The following is a 22,506-nucleotide window of genomic DNA, read 5'->3' as shown; positions in this document are numbered from 1 at the left end:
GAATATCGGTAGGGTTAACTCGTCTCACATATAAAGATTCGTGAGACCGTCTCACAAGACTCCTACTCGTTGAACTAATGCAGGGGTCACATGTATAGTGTCACATTAGCACTCTCGATGAAAAAAAGACTAATTAAAATCAAAAAATATAGGATTAATATTGAAATTTTAATAACATAGAACACAACATCGCAAAGTAGCAAAATTACAATATCAAAAATATATTTTCTGTGTATTTAATTTTTTAAATTAAATAATAAAAATATTAAACTGTTGTGCGCAAGCGCGCGCATATATATATACACACACATATATATGCTTACCTCCTTGATAGTTGGAATAGTCGTGCTTTCATTTGGCATGTAACTAGGGGGAAGAAGATAAGACCATTTAGCTTGAGTGTGCAATGGGCCAATACTCACATGACTGCACGCACATACTTACAGAAATAATTCGATTAATTAAATCGAAAATCTATCATATACCTGGTTCAATCATATGTCACGGGCCATCTTCGATTTTTGACAGATTTTATTCGTTACAAAAATATTATAATACCCTTTTCCGTATCGATTTTATAAAAGATTACAGAGCATTATTATTTTATAACAATTTCGATTATTCATTTTCATAAAATACGAATGGAATATGAGAGTCGATACATGAATCTATCCTGTAGTTGCACGAAAAAAATTGATTGAATGATATAATTTGATTTGCCCATTAAAAAATATAATTTATAATAAAAATGTAACAGAAAAAAAAACTAATAAAACAGATTCATATTTAGTCAAAGTCAATGACTTAAAAATTTCCTTAAATCTCATAAATGTTTTTAAAGATATTATACCACTATCAGGTTTTTTCGGAAAAGTCTATTTATTCTAGTGTTTTTTAAAATGTATTACAACTTCTGCCTTTTCGAGTCCTCAAGTCCTAAGGTGAGTTGCAAACTGAAAAGGCGCAAGTGTGTTATCATTTTGCATATTAATATTCAAATAAAATCTTAGGGAACTAAACAAATTGGAGAAAATGCTTATATATATTTGTGGTTTCTGAAAACAAAATTAATTTCATCAGTTGAGTTGTCATGAATATTCATTTTGTGCAACATTTGCTAGAAGATATAATACAGAATAATGGCTCATTTGTCATGGATCGTAATGCTTATGTGTTACCTAAGTCGCATGTATGAAATAAATCGACACCATTGTCTCAAGGTTAAAACACGTATTAACCCACATTTCGAACTTTGATCGCTCTTAATCACATGCATAATAATTTCATGGCAAAAACTTGTGTGTTGTGAGATGGATCTTTTATTTGGGTCATCCATGAAAAAATATTACTTTTTATGCTAAGAGTATTACTTTTTATTGTGGATATGGGTAGGGTTCACCCGTCTCACATATTAAGATCCGTGAGACGGTCTCACATGAGACCCACTCTAATTTCATACGGGCACCACAGTGTTCTAATTCTAAATATATATAGTTTATAATGTAACAAATACTCAAAGTAGACCTAAGATTTAAGAATAACTATACATGAAATCTCAGCACAGAATTACAGTGACTCGTGGTTGTCCACACAAAAATGACTATTTTTAGAAAATATCTACATGCATGTCAAAATATTTGCACGTAATATTTTTTAAAATTTAAAACTAAAGGACCGATCTTTTGCCATATAACAGTGAAACTCAATGTGAGCGTCCAACCCAAATTTTCGCTAAAGCCCACCCACTTATTTTATTAATTAATTAAATAATTAAAAAAAAAGAAGAAACGAGATTCTCGTTCTCTCTCCCGTAATAAAAGTCAAACGATTTCTTCTGCCTTTGACCGCCCGTAACTCCACCGTCGGTCAGCGATTTTCGAAAGTAAGCATAGTTTTGAAATCCTCTCGACGAGAGCTACGTTTTGGTACCCATATTGAAGTATTTCTCGATACTTTTCGAAAACCCGTCTTCCATTTCTCCGTCAAATTGCCGCCCGTACGTCGCCGGAATTCGGAAATTGATTGAGAGGTTTTGTTCCTTATGTCGTAGGCTTCATTTTGGTATATATATTGAGGTACAAATCATGATTCCAGCAAGGTGGTTGTATTTTTGGGTTAAATTTGGTACCAATATTGATATTTGTTGTATTATTGATTGTAGGTGAATTATTGAGTCGATTCGAGGTATTTATCGACTTTTTCAGAATTTAGTTTGCTGAGTTTTGAATTTTCAGATTTATAAATTGGGATATTTCGACTTTTGAGCTGTACATGCGCTAGTCGGACACCGTTAAAATGTTGTAAATTGAAATTATAAGTTCTGTAAATTTAGTGTGAATTTTGAAATTACTTTCGATAAATTCCTTGATTATTTAACTAAGATAGGAATTGATGTGCAATAAATAATTTTGCCACAGGATTGGAGTTTCGAGAAATATTTAAGATATTTTGTGGTAAATTAAAGTCAGTTGAGGTACGCATGAACTGTTTTATTATGACGTTTATATGATGTGAAATGACGTTAAGTACTTTGTAATGAGTTGTGGCGTGCCTTATGTGTTTCTGTGAATACGTGATTTCATTCACGCATTTATTTGAGTTGATACTATTGTGGCATAGCATTTCGAGCCTTGACTCCTTTGATTGCTATTGATATTGATCTATCGAGTTGTTGCGTCATCGATGGAGTGGGTGGGTAGGATTAGCACTCCTGATGACTTGCATGAGGACTGAGCGGGTCGCTCCCGTACCCTCGATGCTACGTGCATGGATGAGCGGCAGCATGATATTACGTTGCTGCAGTCCTGGCACGGGTGGCCACTGTTCTTGTTGCTGATGCGTTTCATTTGGACTCCGCTTTGGTATCCATTATTTTGTTGTTACCGACACGCATTGCATTGCATTTTACTTGATTTTATTTCATGTCAGTTATATTTGTCGTAATGTTACTGGTTCGTCGTACTGGGGCCCGATCCCTCGTTTCTTTTTATGCTGTGGTTGTTTTTGATGCCATAGCAGGTTATCCAGGAGGATTTGACGCGTCTGGTGGAGCGTCAGGTAGTGGTGCCCAATCGTCGAGTCATGGTTGAGAGTTCCCAGATATATATATACTATATTATGGAGTTATACATTTACCGGAGAGATGCCCCGTGTAGCTGTACTGTTATTTTTACGATGTTTTGTATTGATAGTTGTGTGATCGAGCCTTGCCGGCTCTATATGTGTTTAGTCCTGGCCAGTGCGGCTATAGGGTTGTGAATTGATGTTATGACTTTATTTCGAGTATATAAATGTTGTTTGTGTGGTTTGGAAATTTTTGGGATGTGCTACTTACGGGAAGGTCATGTCGAAATTTCTATTGGCCCAAAAGGAAAATTTTTAATCGCTTTCGCTGTTTACATTAATAAATCCTGGTTGTTTTGTCATTAAAGATTAATCAGGAGCACGGGCCCCCACGCTCAACGTCATGTTACGATTTTATATCTAGCAGTGACAATTATTGTAACTCAACAATCTTTCTTTTAATAATTACACTCTTTGCAATTAATGAGAATCAAACCCATGATCTTAGCTCTCATATAAAATTTAAGACCGAGCGCTTGTCAATTTACCAAAAATTATAGCTGGTGGTAACGGTGCAATTCAAATATTTTAAAATGTATAGTAGCTCCAGCATCACGCTTAATATGAATAATTATTGCACCCCAACAAAAACGAATGATCGCAAATTCTTATTCGTTTTCCACTCACCGAACTCGAGCTAAACATTTTCTCCTTTTTGCATACATTAATCTAACCTAGCAGTTGGCACACAAAGCTCAAACTCTGCCACAAACTGCTAACTAACTTGTAGAAGGCTTAATTGTGATCTTATGTTCAATCAAGATCCTTTATCTATAGATGTAGAGCCTCAAATAAATTTGCACTCGAATCTTATACTTTAGGGAATAGGATCAGTCGAAAATAAAAAATTTTCTTATAACGATATAATTTTTGTCAATTCAAAATCTAAGATATATATCCACACAATATCAAAATTAATATTTAAGAGAAGTTAATTGTTATAAACGGATCTTCAACCCGAGACCTCATTACAAACTTGAAATCTTGGTGCGAGATACATAAGTCATTGGGCATAAAGAAATTGTTAATTTGTGCATAAAATAAAGCAAGGCTCGTGTTGTCGTCATCACTAGCGGCTAGGTTCTTCGCTAGGAGGCAAAGTGAAACGCGAATAGAAACAAGATAGATAAATTTACAAAGTCAAAAAAGGGAAATGGCAAAAGAAGCCAAATTTTGACTTTTTGCTGCGTTGGGTTTGCATATATTCGGGCATCCGTCCATCGAGCTAGCTAGGCTTTTTAACTTGTTAGGCTTATTTGAACCAAAAGTAGCACCAAGGGTTACTTACTCTCTCTATCGTTTAATTTAAAATTTGCCAAGAGGCATGGCTTTTTTCTAAAGATTCTTATATGACTGACTACATCATACCATTCATATAATAAATTAATACATGGCTGAATTATATTCTCGTGGGAGGGAAATTGATTTTTTAAAAAAATTTACACATTTTTTATTTTGTTATCGATCAATTGAAGGTCGCGTTTGGATTCAAGAGAGTTTTCGAAAGATTTCGTTTTTCACTATGTTATTAGTGAATTCATGGTTGCATTTGGATTGGAATATTTAGATTTGATATAGTATTTGAAAGAAGAGCTTGAAATAACTACGTCTTTGGATACATTTGAAATCTGTCAAAATGACTCAAAGAAAAACTTTATTTCATATCCATTCTCAAATATTTTACCCAAACAAATCAATAAAATTATTATTATACTCTTGAAATAATTAACTTCAAATCCGGATTTGAATTGAAGTACAAACTTGAATTTTGTATTTAGTTGGAGATGTTCACAAGTGTCAAAAGTTAGTGATGATAGGTGGATGCAATAATGGTAGGGTAAAGTTTGAGTTATAATTGAGATATTTTTCTCTAGGTATATAAAAAATATTTTGCAATATATTTTATTTAAATTAGTGTGGCGAATAAACCACAAAATAAAACAAACGAAACAACAAAGTACATTAATATATTACACAGCGTATCATTAAGCAAGATTTGACTTGGACAGTTACTTTGTCCTCAGGCAAACATTTCATTGGCTATTGATTGTTTTTGCCCACATGTGATTCGTCAAAGTTAAAAATATTAATCGAAGTTTTTTTTAAAAAAAACTGCTCAAGTTAAATTAAATAAATCTATTTTTGACTTACATTATAATTTTTTCCCCGAAAATTTTAAATCTATCCACAATGATACGAATATATATTATATATATATATATATAATAATACGATACTTACTGGATTTACATGAGAGACATGGATTTCGTTGGTTTCTTGAACTCATTCCCTAGAGATGAGAAGAAAATAAAAAACAAAATAGATAGGAACGTCTCAAATTATTGAACTCAAGTATCATATATTAGTACAAGATCTGAAAGAATTGATATTGAAGTATCTTATATTATTACTACATTATTTTTAATATTTTGTGACGATTTTGAACCGAAAAAATAAGATGTGTCATTAATATCAATATTTGTAATACATATTAGTATCTGAATCTGAAACATTTGATACTTAAATATCATATATCCGAAAAAAGATATGTCATTTATAGTAATACTTGTTATACATATTTGAATGCTCAAAAATCATATATTAATGTCAAATTTGAAACATTTATTACTTAAATAACATATATTAGTACCAGATTTCCAATGTTTTGTACTGAATTTTATCCAAGAAAGCACAAGTGGGTGGTCCAGAGGGCGCATAAACATTTTTTTTTTTTGTGAATTAGAGAATGCAGAATATTTTTTTTTATCTCATAGAACTAAACACGAATAAAAATATGTTATTAGAGATTTATTCATCATTTACTTTATATTTAACGCTTGCTATTTTTTTAAAATTTTATTTCTTTGTGTGTGTGTTTGTGTATATATATAAATAGAATAGATAGGAACGTTTCGAATTATTGAAATTCGCTAATTAGGTGATGTATGTGCTTATGAAATATCTGAAGTTATGGACAAAAATATCAGGGCGTGAAGGAGATATATTTAACACGATATTTTTTAAAAAATATTTCTTTTGTTAAATATATATATATTGGTTTGTTGTTATTATGATGGAGTGGAATAAATGTCCTTATTTGATAGAATAATCGAAACGTGATGTTTGAACTATTGTATAATTAAAATATATGAGTTGCATTATGATATATCTTTTGATAAAACAACAAACACTTGGTCCTGCATAATATTATATTGATTTGTTGTTATTCTATATATTGAGGTTCAATAATTGTCTATGTTAAGTAGAGCAATTGAAAGTGACGTTTGAGCTGTTATATGGTTTTAAAAAATCGAGTTTCACAGTTACAATCAATTATTGGTAAAATAGTAAATGCTCCATCCTACAAATTATTATTTCGTGTGGAATGTTTTACCCTGGCCAATTGTCTTTCTTGTTAAACAAATGCTAAAATTCGAAGTATAACAAAACAATTATAGGGCAATAAACGAAAACAAGATCATATAGATATAGACAGAGCAATAAACAAAGGCAGTATGCAAATAGAAGTATAAATATTGAGCATGTAAAATAATAGGAAATCAGTAAATCAAATCGAGGATTGTACGAAGTATCAGGACGGAAAACTATTTCCTAGGATACAACGAAAAAACCATGCAGCAACATAGCACGAAGTAACTATACCGGCGAACTGAAATTTATGTTCACTTTATCACCAAAACATAACGGATGTCAAATGAAAAGCTAAAAATATGAAATACAAGAGAATGATTGAGTGAAATCTTGAGTGTATTTGTAAAAAATATATTTTTAAATATAGATTGAGGAAATGGACACACTGTTTATAAGCTACAAATTGCACACCAAAGTTCATTGATATGAATCTGACCAGGCATGGCGTGCTAATGTTTGAAATGAAGAGATTCAAGGAGGCACTGCATGGCTTGATGAGCAATCAAGGAGAGTATGCAAGCAAGGGGCTGAATCTCGAGATTTCGTGATGGATGGAAATGAACTTGAGGGCCATAGGATCATTGTACAAGTGTTAAACGAAGAGGAAGACAGAAGCCTCCGCACCCGAGCGGTCAAATCATATCGCCCGAGAGCCACACTTACTATGCAAGATGGTGAATTCCAGAACATTCCGCGCCCAAGCAGTAATATCTTACCGCCCGAGCACGCCCGGTCCATAACATCTCGCGCCCGAGCGCTATAATCTCGTGCCCGAGCACGCCGCCATTTGGGAAATTTAGACTTTGAGCTGATTTAGAGTCCTAGAGTATTTGGTAACTTATTTTGAATATCTTTTTCGATTTGTAAACAATATATACACTGAAAATTGGTCATTGTTAAAAAAACTTTTGAACTTTTGAATGAAATAAACTTGTGATTTTTCTCTCAAATTTCAAAACTTGTCTTTGTATACACCTTTTTGTGTTTCCCAAATCAAACTTATCAAATGTTAACACTTTGTGATGTTTGTTGATTGTTCTTCACTCGGATTGTCAAAGACGAATTCTTTGAATATTCGTTTGAGGTTGATTTTTTTTCTCCTTATTATTTGTTGCAAAGTTTTTCGTAATTTAGAGGTAAATATTACAACAATTACTTGTTTCAAAATATCGGGACAACACAACTTTTTCTTTGTTTCATCGAATCGAGGGTGTGACTTTATTTTCGAGTGCGTTTGCTTGTCGTGGTCGAAGAATCACATCATTTGGTATCAGAGCTTTAGGTTCCCTTTGATTCAAGTAAGTTTATTATTATCAGATATGTGCTCTATCGTTTTGTTTCCAGATCTGCCTAATTCTATTGTTTCTTGTCGTTTCTTGAATCTTGTGATTCTCGAAATTTCGTGAATCATCCTTTGTCTTTTTTTTCGAGTTGCACGAATCCAGCGTTGCGCAAAAAAAATAAAGTACAAAAAATTTCAAAAATGTTCCATAAATTGGTTCTTCTATTTTAATCTATTCTCTTGTTGGAGTCATATTCAAGTATCTCACAATCAAGAAAAAAAATTGTGCTATTATTAGTATTGAATCTTGTTCTTATCTTTTTTGTGAGTCATATTCAAGTGACTCTCATAAGAAAAAACTCAAATTTCTTTTACGCAGTCTATGTAAGTCAGCTTGCAAGTGTCGTGAAGTTTGAACTTTTGAGTTTGATGCACACATGCTACAAAGCCTGAAAGTGTATCCTACAAGAGAACTCTCAAATATCGAGTGAAATACTTGAGGATGAGCTTTATTTCTTAGAGTGACTTGCAAGGTATTTGTAGTGAGGACAAAAAAAAAAAAGAGAGAGTCGAGTCGTTGGAGTGATTAGTGAGAATTTGTGATGAAGAAACTTTATTCTTTTATTGTTTTATACTAACCTTTTATTGCATATATAATATTTGAAGATCGTCAATTTAAAACAATGTTAGGAGGGTTGGATAGAATGTGGGAGAAGGAGTTTAAGCCTTTACGTGAAAAGTATATGAGGTGCGAAGAAGAGGAGACGTATGATAGCCGAGATGATGGGAATGTGCTAGGTAGTAGATTTGTAGAGAATAGAGCATTGCACGTGGATCGTTATGATGATAGGCGATGTGATGAGTATAATGGATATAAAAGCCGGGAAGGGTATAGACTGAGTGGCACGAAGATGACAGATCCATCTTTCAAGTGGGGAAACCGATCAAAATGAGTACCTTGAGTGGGAGGATAGGATGAAGTGTATATTTGAGTGCCGGGAGGATTATACGGATGCAATGAAGGTAAGACGAGCTTGTAGTGGGCTTACAGAAGATGCCATTACTTGGTGGGATAAGTTAGTACTGGGTAGGAGACAAAATGGGCATGACCCTATAGTTATGTGGGATGAAATGAAAGGGTGATGAGGAAGAGATTTGTTCCAAATCACGATAATAGGAGAGGTGGTAGGAGAGATGAGCATGGCTTGTATGAGGCTCCTTTGACATCCACATGGCGGACGAGCTTGGAAGAAAAAATAATTGCTAGGCAATGAAGGATTCGAGACGTGAAACTACCAAATCTGTTTATGAAGGTACACTTAAAAATTCCATTTCTCGTAATTGTGATATTATATTTTGTTGGTGTTTAGAAGTTGGGCATGATACTAGCCAATGTACATGTGAGGAGATGGCTGTAATAAAATCACCAGTTGAGCTTAAATCTTAAATGAAGGTTGATGTTGCAGTTGAGCTTGAATCTCAAGTGTAGGTTGAGGTTGTTGTTGAATTTGAACATGAAGTTGAGGTTGTAGTGGAACCTGAATTTGAGTTTGTGGTTAATAGAGTAGAAGATGATGATATTCCGCTTGTTGGTGAGTTGAATGTTGTTGAACGATATACATCAGAGGATGAATCATTAGGTGGGGAAGAAGTGTCTAATTTGTCTACTATGAAGGAGGAGAGTGGGTAAGAAGAAACTTTGTTGCTCACATCATTTGAGGAAAAACATATTTATTTTGATCAATTGAAATTTATTGAAATGAGTGGAAAAAAATGTGATATGATCGAAAGAAAGAGTGAAAAAAAATTGAGGTGGTCATAGAGATGAGTGAAAAAGAAAAAGAGGCCAAAAAAAAATTTTAATTTGAAGGCCAAAAAGAGTGAGGTTGAGAGTTATTTATTTTTATATAAACTCTTTAAAGTACCTTTGTACAAAGAGGTTTATTCTCATTGTGATGATATCGCTGGTTCAATCTCGAGCATTGTTAGTTCACCCTTGCAGGATTATGGAGATGTCGTGATGAGGAAGCAAGAAAGAACTGATGGTGGAGGAAGGCCATGTGTTGATCAACATGACGTTGGAAGTAACAAGGTGATGTACGTTTAGTTGTCAACGCAACAACCATGAGGTATGACTTTTGTCCTTATCTTAATTCATTGTTGTGTTGTATTAAAGAATTTGGAGTGAGTGTTGAAAGTGTGATGTCCAAAAGTTCTAATTGTGAATTAACGTTTTTTCGAGGAGTCACGGAGTTGAGAGTGGTGAAGCATTGCCTGATTTAAGTTCAAATGTTATTGATTTTGATTTCTAAAAAATTTTCAAATTGATGAGAATTTGTCGTCGCAATGAATTGAATGCATTATGCTCAAATCTTTGTGATGTGTTAAATTATTGCATGGATAGTACATTTAATGTGTTCTATTTGCATGATTCATATTTGTTTGATGATGTCTTTGGAAAGAGCATGAATGAATATAAGAATTTTTATGTTCATAATGAATACAAGGAGAATAAATTTTTCATTCTATATTCATTGCATGAGCTACGTGATAGTAAGGGGTATCGTGGTGGTTTTATCTATGATAAAATGCATGATTATATGTGTTGGTTGCATATGAAGAGATATATTGAGTGGGATTGTAAAACATGCATTGCATATAAGAGATTGACATTTCGGCTAGATTCTTATATCGTGCATGAACTATGTCTTATTCCTAGTGAGCTATATTCGTATAAGTGTATGTATATCATTTTGGTGTTAACTAGTTCTAAGAAGGAGATAAATTTGATATTTGTGATATTTAGTGATATTTTATCATTGGTGTCATTTGTTATTTGGTATGTGGTGAAGTTGATGAGTTTCTAGGAAAGGCAAAGGTGATGTTGGGATTTCTAGTGCTGATGGAGCGACCAAATGATAGCGCCTACAAACTCGAGTTTAAAGGTAAGCATGTTGATAATATAATTCTTGTTATTACTAACTTGCCTCATTTTTGTGTAGGTAGTCAAGATTTGAGGATAAAGCTTTTTGAAAAAGGGGAGTATGATATGAATCTGAACGGGCATGGCGTGCTAATGTTTGAAATGAAGAGATTCAAGGAGGCACTGCGAGGATTGATGATCAATCAAGGAGATCTTGCAATCGAGGGGCCAAATATCGAAGGGTTTGTGATGCACGGAATGAGCTTGGCGCCACATGAAGACATAAGACTCCGCGCCCGAGCAGTCAAATCCTATCGCCTGAGCGCCACACTTACTGTACAAGATGGTGAATTCCAAAACAATCCGTGCCCAAGCGGTAACATCATACCGTCCGAGCGCGCCCGGTATAGAACATCCCGCGCCCGAGCATGCCGCCATTTGGGAAATTTAGACTTTGACCTTTTTAGAATCCTAGATTAATTGGTAACTTATTTTGAGTGTCTTTTTTATTTTTAAATAATGTATACATGAAAATTGGTCATTGTAAAAAAACTTTTGAATGAAATAAACTTGTGAATTCTCTCTCAAATTTCAAACCTTGGCTTTGTATACACCTTTGTTATTTCCCAAATCAAACTTATAACACTTTGTGGCGTTTGTTGATTGTTCTTCACTCAAATTGTCAAAGATGAGTTCTTTGAAGGTTCGTTTGAGATCGATTGTTATCCTCGTTAATATTTGTTGCTAAGTTCTTCGTAATTTAAAGGTGAATATTATAACAATTACTTGTTTCAAAAAGATCGGGACAACACAACATTTTCTTTGTTTCATCGAATCGAAGGCGTGACTCCGTTTTCGAGTGCATTTGGTTTTCATGGTCAAAGAATCGCATCAGTCATGCAAAATTAATTAACTCAATTAATGTTGCAATTAATTCAAGAATATGAAGAGATAAAAGTCTCCAATTAACTCAAAAATATGAAAAATAAAAAGACAATTCTATAATCATGAGCCACAACTCAAGAACGTGTAGAGCCAAAAAATTGTCTCACATTCATGAGTCATAATTTTCATTCAAACTTTAAATTTAATTCAAATTTTCAGCAATCCTCCACATGAATGAAATTGATACAAACCTTGGTGATAAAATTCTACAGTTGAATCCTACATATGAGATCTACCAAATTAGTGCGATTAGGTTTTCCAATTAAACCTAGTTATTGGGGATCTCCAGTCAGTATAAGGTTGAGTTTTTTTTTTCACACCAAATTAGTTTATAGGCTTAAGCTTCATTCCCTTGACGATTTCGCTACTAATTATCTGTTTAATACTTTGGTTAACAGATCCGCTATATTATTTTTTGGCTTTACATAGTCAACAGAGATAACTTCATTTGAGAGTAGTTGTCTAATGGTATTGTGTTTACCACATATATGCCTAGAGTTACCATTGTACATATTGTTTTGTGTCCTTCCAATTGCAGATTGATTATTGCTATGTATTCATATAGTCAGCACATGTTTTCCCCATCCTAGAACAGCTTCTAAGAATTGACATAACCATTCAACCTCTTCAGCACATTTTTCAAGAGCTATAAACTTAGATTCCATCGTTTGTTTAGAATTTTTTCATGCAATTGATGCACCTTCTAAAGTGAATACAAATCTACTAATAGATTTTTAGTCTTTCATATTAGATATCCAGTTTGCATAATTGTACTCTTAAATAATAGCGAGATATCTGGTATAGTGCAGTTCATGGTCACAAGTGTACTTTAAGTACTTAATAATCTGATAATTGATTTTCAGTTCAACTCCTAATTTACTCGTGAATCTACTCAATTTGCTTACTGCATAAACTATGTCTGGTCTTGTACAATTCATTAAGTACATTAGGCTTCCAATGACTCAAGAGTATTATAATTGAGAGATACTCTCACCTTAATTCTTTGATAGATGTTAACTTGATTTCTATCGGGGTTCTAGCCAATGCAGAGTCATCCTTATTGAATTTCTCAAGGATTTTGTCCACATGATATGACTGACTTAGAAATATCTCTTCAAATATTCTATGAATTTTAATTCCAATTATCACATCAGATATGCCAAAATCTTTTACGTCGAATATTGAGTTCGACAACATCTTGGTGGATTTAATCATTTTATTATTGCTACAAATGATAAGAATTTCATCTACGTAAAGACATAAAATGACATAGCTATTATCAGTGTCCTTTACATATACACATTTTTGCATTCATTGTATTTAAATCCACTTTATATCATGACTTTATCAAATTTTTTATGCAACTGCTTTGGTGCTTTTTTTAATCCATTTAGAGACTTCACAAGTTTACAATCCTTATTTTCTTGCTCAGTCGTAGAAAATCCTTTAGCTTGTTCTACATAAATTTCTTATTTTAATTCTTCATTTATAAAAACTTTCTTTACATCTATTTGGTGTACTTTAAGATTGCACAAGGTGACAATTGCAATTATCGGATAAATAGAAGTTATTCTCGTTACAGGAGAATAAATGTCAAAGTAATCAATCCCTTAACTTTGATGGTAATCCTTGATTACCAATCTAGCTTTATATTTATCTATGGCTACATCTAATTTTATTTTCCGTTTGAAAATCCATTTTCAGCCTAGCGGTTTTCTTTCCGGAGGAAGACCTACTAATTCTCATGTATGATTTTTTAAAATGGATACCACTTCAGAATTGATAGTATCTTTCCATTGAGGTCCCCCAACGAATTTGGTGCCTCTTTGAAGCTTTGATGTTCATTTTTCATCATGAAAGTGACGAAATCTGGAAAAAAGAATTTCTCTATCCTAGCTCTCTGACTACATCTAGGTTCAATATCATGGTTAACCTCTATTTTCTTTTTCAATTCATGTGATCTTTTGGCTGAACTTCATTCCTTAGATTTGCACGGAAACACATGTTCAAAGAACGAAGCATTTCATGATTCCATTATCTTATTCTTGCGAGTATCAAGTATTTGAGATTCATGTTCAAGGAAACGATAAGCGCTACTGTTTTGTATATATCCAATGAAAATGCAATCAAAAATTTTTTGTCCTATCCTTACTTTAGTCGTAGTGGGTATGCTACCTTGGCAAGACACCCCCATGCTTGCAAATATTGGAAGGAAGGAGTTCTTCGTTTCCATAACTCGTATGAATTTTAATCTTGCTTCTTTTGAGACACCTTATTTAAAAGATAATTTGTTGTTAGAACATCTTTCCCCCATATGTTCTGTGGTAAACTAGAATTTAATAATAGTGCATTCATCATTTCTTTTAATTTACAATTCTTTTTCCCTACAATAACATTTTACTGAGGAGAGTAAGGTGTGGTTCTTTCGTGACTGAGACCATGTTGAACACAAAACACAGAAAATAGTGATTCATATTTATTTGCACGATCACTTCTTATGACCTTAATTTTCTTGCTAAATTGGTTTTTAACTTGACTATTGTAGTACACCAAATTTTCAATTGCTTAATATTTACTTTTAAGAATATATATATAACAAAATTTTGTACTATCAACAAAATTAATGAAATATTTATTTCACCACATGTTTGTACTTCTTTTAAAACACATATATCACTGTGAATTAGATCAAGAAGTTCACTATTTCTTTCTATTGTTTGAAAAGATGATCTTGTTAATTTTTTCTCAACAAAAGTTTCGTATTTCTGTTGTTTATCAATTTGGAATGCATGAATGATCTTCATGATAATTATTCTACGAATTATTTCATAATTAACGTGTTCAAGTCTACCATGCCACAAACAAGAAGACTCAAGCAAATAAGCAAAAGTATTAGTTTTATTTATCACAAGCTTAATAGTCATTACATTGAGTTTGAACAGACTATTATTTATATAGACATTTCAGCAAAAATTCAATTTTTATACAAAACAACCTTATCTGACTCAAAAAAATGCGGGAACCATGCTTTTTAAGAAGCGACCCATACACCAAGTTTTTATGGATGTCTTCACATAAATCACATTGTTGAGAATCAGCTCTTTTCTAGATATAATCTTTAGAACAACTTTTACTTGATCCTTGATTTAGAAGTAGCTGAATTTCCCATTAATAGATTTTCCCCATTTCAAATTCATTGAGGTTGGTATATTGGTTCTAAACTTTTAATAAATTTTATGGAGTTTAAAGGTCTAGAGATATTCAATCAATGTTTTTATATATTCTATAAAAGTTTAGTGATATTTAACATAAACTTTGTAGAATTTTTAAAAGTCACGTAGTATTCAAACTTGACTTTTAAAAACTCTACAAAAGTCTATATGTTTTTAAAATGTTAATAGACTTTTAATGACTCCGTGGAATTGTATTAAGTACAATAATTTAAGTCTAAGGTACAATTCAATAAAATATCAAAAATATCTTTGATTCAAACTAAAGATTTGGATGTATGTTTAATTGAAAAATATCCCAAACTCACATACTCAATGCAGACACTAAAATTTTCATTCTTTCTCATCCATTTATTCTTCCTTTTATTTGTACTTTTTAAAATCATATTTTTTTTATTATTAATAGTTTAAAATCAAAATTATTAACATCTTTCATTTTATTTTTGGAGTTCCAGTCACAAAACTTCATTAATTTAAAATTATATTTATTATAATTTTTAAAAAATTATTACACTCCATAATAACATAATTTATAATATTTTATTGACCTATAAATTGAAAATAATAATTATTTTTAGTAAGTAAAATTTAATTTTTTTATTAATTATTATATAACATTTGATATTTAATTATTTTCTATAATTTTAGTTAATCTATATCTAGGTTTTGATTATAATTCAAAATTTTTGTACATGATATTTTTCATTAACATATATGAGTATGTTTGTGTGTGTGTGACTTATATTTTATACATAATTTTAGAAGTTTATCAAGACATATATATAAGAATAACTTATAATAAATTAAATATATTAAAATTTTATAAAGCTATATATCCTAATTACAAATATTTATCATACTTATTATTTATTTTAAGGTACAAATAATTGTCATGTTTATTTTTTTTATTCGAGATATTGTCAAAAACAAAATTGATATATTTTTTATACAAAAATTTATTTAAAATGAAAATTATTTTAAGATTGATTATTTATTAATAGTGAAAATTATTGTTATGTATTTTTTAAAAAATATAAATTATTTAAATAAAACATGTTGAATTGAATAGTTTAATTAATTACAACATATTTAGTGCTGACTTATTTATTATATTTCGTAAAATCAGTATGTAAAAAATATTATATTGAGAGATAGAAATATTTTGAAATAAATAAAAATGTATTCATGTTCAATTGTTAGTTGAAATAAATTTTAAAAAAAATCATAATAATAAATTACAAAATCTATAAGTTTATATAAAAAAAATTCAAAATGTCAATAAATATATATAATGTGTGATTGATACATAATTTTATAAATTTATCAACACACATATATAAAAATAACTATAATAAATTAAATATATTAAAATTTTATAAAGTTATCCTAATTACAAATATTTAACATACTTATTATTTATTTTCAAGTACAAATAATTGTCATATTTATTTTTTTTGTTAGACATATTGTCAAAAACAAAATTGATATATTTTTTATACAAAAATTTATTTAAAATGAATAAAATTATTTTAATTTTGATTATTTATTAATATCGAAAATTATTGTTATGTATTTTTTTAAAATATAAATTATATTTAAATAAACACTTTAAATTGAATAATTGAAATTTAATTACAATAAATTTAGTGCTGACTTATTTATTATCTTTCCTAAAATCAATATGTAAAAAAAATTATATTGAGAGATAGAAATATTTGAAATAAATAAAAAATTATTTATGTTCAATTGTTAGTTCAAATAAATTTTAAAAAAATCACAATAATAAATTATAAAATTTATAAGGTTCTATAAAAAAGTTTCCAAATGTCAATAAAAGTCATGTAAAATAAATCTACAACATTATGTGAAAATATTTAAAAATATGTGAGATTCTGCAAAAATAAGTAGAAATCTATGAATTTCACAAAAGTCTGTTATTTAAAAAGGTCAGCAAATCTTTGCAGCGAATATATACTCCTAATATTTGAAAACATCTCCTTGTTATAGCAAACATGGCGAGTGACACCAAAGTCGATCCACCACTCCCTTGGTTTGAACCCACTAGATTAACTTCAAAGATTATAGTACAGAGATTCATGTTTAAAACCTCATGAGATATGTTCTATACCACATTCACCTCTCGATTTTTCTATGGCTTCTTACAATTAGAGGCCTTGTGACCCATACCATCACGACTATAGCATTTTCTAGATAACTTATTCTTTGAAATGTCTCATTTGGGTCCGAGTTTCATCCTCTTGTCGGAAGGAGAAATGTTTCTCTTTTTCGACCTTTGACCATGCTCGAAAACATTTTCCGTGGCTGAAACTAGAGAAACCAATCGTCTTTCAGAGCTCCTGTTGTCTTCCTTGATGCGAAGTCGAAAAAAGAGATCTTCAACATTCATCTCCTTTGTGTTTTAAATTGTTTTTGAAATCATTCTAAGCTAGTGGTAGCTTCTCAACAATAACAGCAACTTGGAAAGATTATCTAAAAATCATCCTCTCGGCGTGAATCTCGTGAAGAATTACTTGAATTTCTTGAACTTGGCTAACAACCGACAGAAAACCCACCATTTAAAATCCAGATAGCGTCCTAAAAGAAATATTTTGGTCCCACCATCCTCAGTTTTGTACTTTCTGTCAAGGGATTCTCATAGCTCTTTATCCGTTTTCTTTTTGCAAAACACATTGTATAGAGAATTGGTCAATCCATTCAATACATAATTTCAACATAAGAAATCAGAATGATTCGACGTTTCCAAAGCACTGACGGATTCAATATCTCACTAACCCTCTTTGAGTTTATGAACATCCTCATATAGGAATCTGGCCGGATTCAACATCATCAAGTAAAAGAGCATTTTCTGCTGCCACCTTTTGAAGTCCATACGAACGAACTCTGATTTTTCTCCATGACTGGCTGACACATCAATTGCAGCAGCACGTCGAGCAACAGGAGGAACAACTCAAGGCGTAACAAGAATAGTGACATGAGGGACAACATGGCTAGTTTTCCTTTGCACGTTCGTTTCAGAATCCATATATTCAAAAATTCACGTAATGAGTATAACAAAATCTGTTTTAAGATTGTTAGCCAAAATGCTAAAATTCAAAGTATGAAGACAACAATTATAGAGAAGCAAATGAAATCAGGATTGTATATATACAGGAAAAGCCCTAAATGAAAGAAGCATGCAACTGGAAGTATAAATATCGAGCATGTAAAACTGTAGGAAACAAGAAATCAAACCGAGGTCGGTACGAAGTATATTTTTCTTAAAACAAATTTTACCTTTTCGAATGTGCTTCGAGGATCAGATGAACAACTGTTTCCTAGGATACAACGACAAAACCATGCAGCAATATAGAACGAAATAACTTCACCGATAAACTGAAATGTACTGATGCAACCCGGGCGAAACGGACGAGTCGGGTCAGGAACTCTGCCGGGTAAACTATCAAGATATTGAAGGAAATAGGAGTTAGACGCTGGACTTGGATTGTAACTTCTCGAGCTCCTTGAAGGATCCGTGAATAAGAAAATAACCACGTGAATGGGCGCCGGAGGGGAGTCCGACGTGGCCACTCCGATGCTTAAGTCAGCAGGGTACTCAAGCAATAAAACTAATGTAACCAAGTGATGGCTGTGATGATTGGTGTGTAGTAAATGAGAGTATTAAATATGAATTAATATCTGAAAGATCGTAAATGCAAGTAAAGAACCTGATATTTATAGTAGAGGATACAATGATGACCTCGTTTTTCGTGTGAGAGCATTAATTATAATAGGGTGGCTGATTATACCCTATTGTTCTGACATGTCAAATCGCACACTTGTCACATCCAGGCCACTTGATTTATTGACCACTTGTAATAATGTCAGAGATAAATCGGCTATAAACACTGTTTATCGGCGGCATTAAATACTTCACTCATATCGAAGTGATCAGGGTGAGGTATTCCTCGGGATTCCTTATAAGAACATAAATGTATAACTTCTCAGGGAGGTTATGCTTCGGGTGCTCTCGTGGCCTGGCCTCTGATTGACCGGCCCTTCCGTGGGTTCTTCCAGCCACCCTCTCGTTATCCCGGGTAATTTCATGACTCGGGTGCCGATCCATCCGATTACTTTATTGCTATGGTCAGAACCTTTTATTCTCCTGACCCAGGCACTAACCATGGATATTATCCATGACTCGGGAAGTCCCAGGGTTTATCTATGACCCGGGATATCTCGGGGCATCATCACTTCTACCTTAATTAGTCGGGCTAGAGTCCACTTGTTGTCCCGATTAGTCTCGTGTGCCCGGTCAGGAAAATTGTTTGCTTACTCGCTTATTATTATTTTTTAGGCTGATCATAGTATATGGACACGTGGATTATAGCTGACACAGGCCGTAGGATTTGTCAGAGACTCTTCTTTTCCAAGAGAATGAATCATTATGACGCATTGATTCCTGGACCTGTCTTTTCGAATATCTTCTCGCCGGTATGAATATCTTTGCACTATTTTTGATGGAGATCTGAGCCGTTGGGTCCATTATGGAATAATGGTGTGGATTGGCTTCACTCTCCTATATATATAACAACCCTTCCTTTGTTCAATGACACCAACACTTATCTTCTAAGAATACAATGGCAGGTGCAAGCGGCTCCAAGACTCCTGATATGGCGGAAGAATTCATTGAAACAGCCCGGGAGAAACGAAAGCTGGAACTGGAGGATGAAGTCTTCCATAAAATTATCCACTACTAGGAAAATCTTCAGAGATTGAAGTTTCTCTATGAGACTGGGGAAGCTAATACTCCTAGACTGGTGGTAAAGCTGAAGGAGTATCGGGAACGCCTGCACGTTTCCGAATGCTCCCACATTCGGCCCAGTTCCCTTGTTGGGCCCAGCTGCTTGGTTGGCGGCCGTAGGACAATCTGCGATCCTGTGCCCTTGCTTTCCCACATCCGAAGCACGCACCACTGGCTCTTCGACATTCCCCGGGGTGTCTGAAACCGCACTTCGGGCATGGCTTGGGTCCTTGATGGTTGGCCGCTGAGTTTTGCCCTGAGGAAGGTCCGCCTGATTGGTTTGGCTTTCTGAACTTCTGACCGCCCTGAGAAGACTGACCGGCATGGGGTCGCTTGTTCTTTATTCTCTCCCTCCCAGCGGCGGATGTCGGTTTCAGCTCGGATAGCTGCGCCCATAAGATCTGCAAAATTGGCGGGATGATAAACTGCTAAGGCTGACTGGATTCTACTGTTTAATCCTCTCTTGAAGCGGTGCAGCTTCAAAACTTCGTCCGCCATGATGGCCGGAGCATAAGTTCCAAGTGCATTAAACTAGGAGGTGTATTCCACCACTGACATGTCTGGAGCTTGAGTGAATCTTTCCTATCGCGTCATTCAATTCATTTCTAGCGTGTGCGCAGTTTGTTTCATTCTTCTGGATGAGTTCCTTCTCCTTTGCTTTCCTTTCGTCTACCTCCTTGGATAACCTTTGGTTATTCTCAGATAATTGCATGATCACATTCCAGGATTCTTCGATTTTTTTCTTATCCCTCAGTCGGGCTTGACGGGCTTCAGACAGTTCTATGGTGCGTCTATCCACTTCCTCCTTAGCTTGCTTGGCTTGACTCATCGTTATTTGTAATGACTCTCGCAGTTCGCAGTTATGTTCTTTAACGAGCTCGAACATTTGGAAGACCTCGTCAATTCTTTTCTCTGCTGCCTCCAGTTTGGTAGTCATATTTTCCACCTGTTGCCTCCTCTCAAGATTACTAGCTCTCAGCCTCCTGATAGTCCTATCCTGGTGTCCTATAGCCAATTCCTTTAAATGTATAGCAGCCTGAGCGCGTGTGCAATGCTGGTGGTAATCCAACTGAATAGTCTCCCTATGGGTAATCGGGGTTACTTTCTTACGAGCAGTGACACGAAAACGAGCCATTTCCTGAAACAATAAAGAAAGGAAACGCTCAGAATATCAAAAATAGGATAAAATAAATATCAAGAACTAATAGAGCAAGGTATCGAAATTTATATGTATTTTTCGAAAATTTCCGAAAATAGGAGGTTAAAGCTGGCGGGTTGACTCGATGATTCGGCCGAGTTGACTCACCGAGTTGACTCGCCGGAAGTACGGTCGGAGTAAAGGCGCGCGTTGGCGAATAGGTCAGGGTCTCGGAACCGGCGATGTCACGGCCAGAATCGGTCGGAAGTTACCTAATTTGGCCGGAAAAATTCGCGCAACTCGCTAACTATCTCAAATTTGGGCGTTTACGATTGGTTGATCCGATCCGATCCGAAAATTGATTATTGAGAAACGTTACCCATGGATTGTGTATCGTTTGCGTAAAATTAATTTAAAATCGGAGTAGGATTGGTAGGGTAATTGGACAAAACAAAATTCGGCGTTTAGGGTTTACACGCCCTAGTTCTTAGATCTGAAATTACGGCTTCACCCGAACACTAAATCTGAAATTGGTTGAGGGCTATCGTACGTTTCGTCGAGACGATTTTGGAACTGGTCTCTGATCGAACACACATTACCAGAAGAGGCCGGAATCAGCGAAAAAGCTCGGCGGCGCACGTAAGGTGCTGTTTGGCTGAAATCCGAATTTTGTTTTTGAAACTCGATTCTTCCACTCAGATTTTGAACCTGGCGGCTCTGATACCACTTAAATGTCACGCCCTGAAACTCGGGATTTGACACCGGCGTTTTTCATCAATCACACAATCGAAAAACAACCAGCCTCGTAGCACAGTATAAACCGAAACCAGTTTATTTCATAAATTCGCAAAATTTGAACATTGTCTTTACAACTGAATAAATTGCGGAAGCGTTTACAATTAAAATAAACCTACTAAAATTCTTAAATCCTTGCAGCAAAATTCTCGAAATTTAAATAATTTCACCAGCCCCAAAATTGATCTGACTCTTCTTCCTCAACCTGTTCTTCTGATTTATCTGGGAAGGTTGTAAGGGGTGAGTATTTTGGGAAATACTCAGTAAGTGGGGGCCGTTCGAGTACACAACAACATGCATATAAAATTCGAAATACGTACACACACACACACCATGCATAAATTGACTCATACCACATTCGTATCCTTGACCTGACACTGAGATTCCTCTACTTTCAATGGTTTACTGACGTCAGTCCCTAATTTTTATTCCTCTAAGGGGGCGAGGCCGGATCGGTTATATCCCCACCGTATGAGGGTCATATCATAGTTGGGATTCCCTCCCATATCAAGTTGAATCCTCACAGTGTCAACATAAAACTCATGCACAAATCGTAGCCAGAAGGGGTAGAAGAAGAATTGTACTCGACCGAAATTTCGAAAATACGAAAATGCATACACCGAAATTACACATTTAAAACAAGCCCACTTACCTTAGATATCGTAGAAAAACGTGAATAGAGGGGAATCCTGCACTGGAAATTTCGAACCCTAGCTTCGGGGTTGGACTGCAGCAGCGCTTCGCTTCTTCGCACACTGAGAGAGCAAGCTCTCGAAAATCCTAAGAAAACTAGGAGAGGAGCTCGAAAATTTGGAGTAAAAATGGTGTGAATTTTTT

The 22,506-nt window shown here is 33.9% G+C and overlaps 1 long non-coding RNA gene across 1 annotated transcript; it reads left to right on the top strand.

Annotated features, from left to right (window-relative positions):
- The first annotated feature begins 2,149 nt into the window (after positions 1-2,149).
- LOC142539096 (uncharacterized) lies at positions 2,150-3,302 on the top strand. The gene is made up of 3 exons (XR_012818810.1): positions 2,150-2,184; positions 2,418-2,473; positions 3,019-3,302. It is a non-coding gene; the product is annotated as an uncharacterized LOC142539096 (long non-coding RNA).
- Positions 3,303-22,506: the final 19,204 nt, after the last annotated feature.

The sequence above is a fragment of the Primulina tabacum genome, chromosome 3 (assembly GCF_025594145.1).
Source record: "Primulina tabacum isolate GXHZ01 chromosome 3, ASM2559414v2, whole genome shotgun sequence".
NCBI lineage: Eukaryota > Viridiplantae > Streptophyta > Magnoliopsida > Lamiales > Gesneriaceae > Primulina > Primulina tabacum.
The sequence above is the reverse complement of the archived record's forward strand: the minus strand, read 5'-3'. Positions and strand labels throughout refer to the sequence as shown.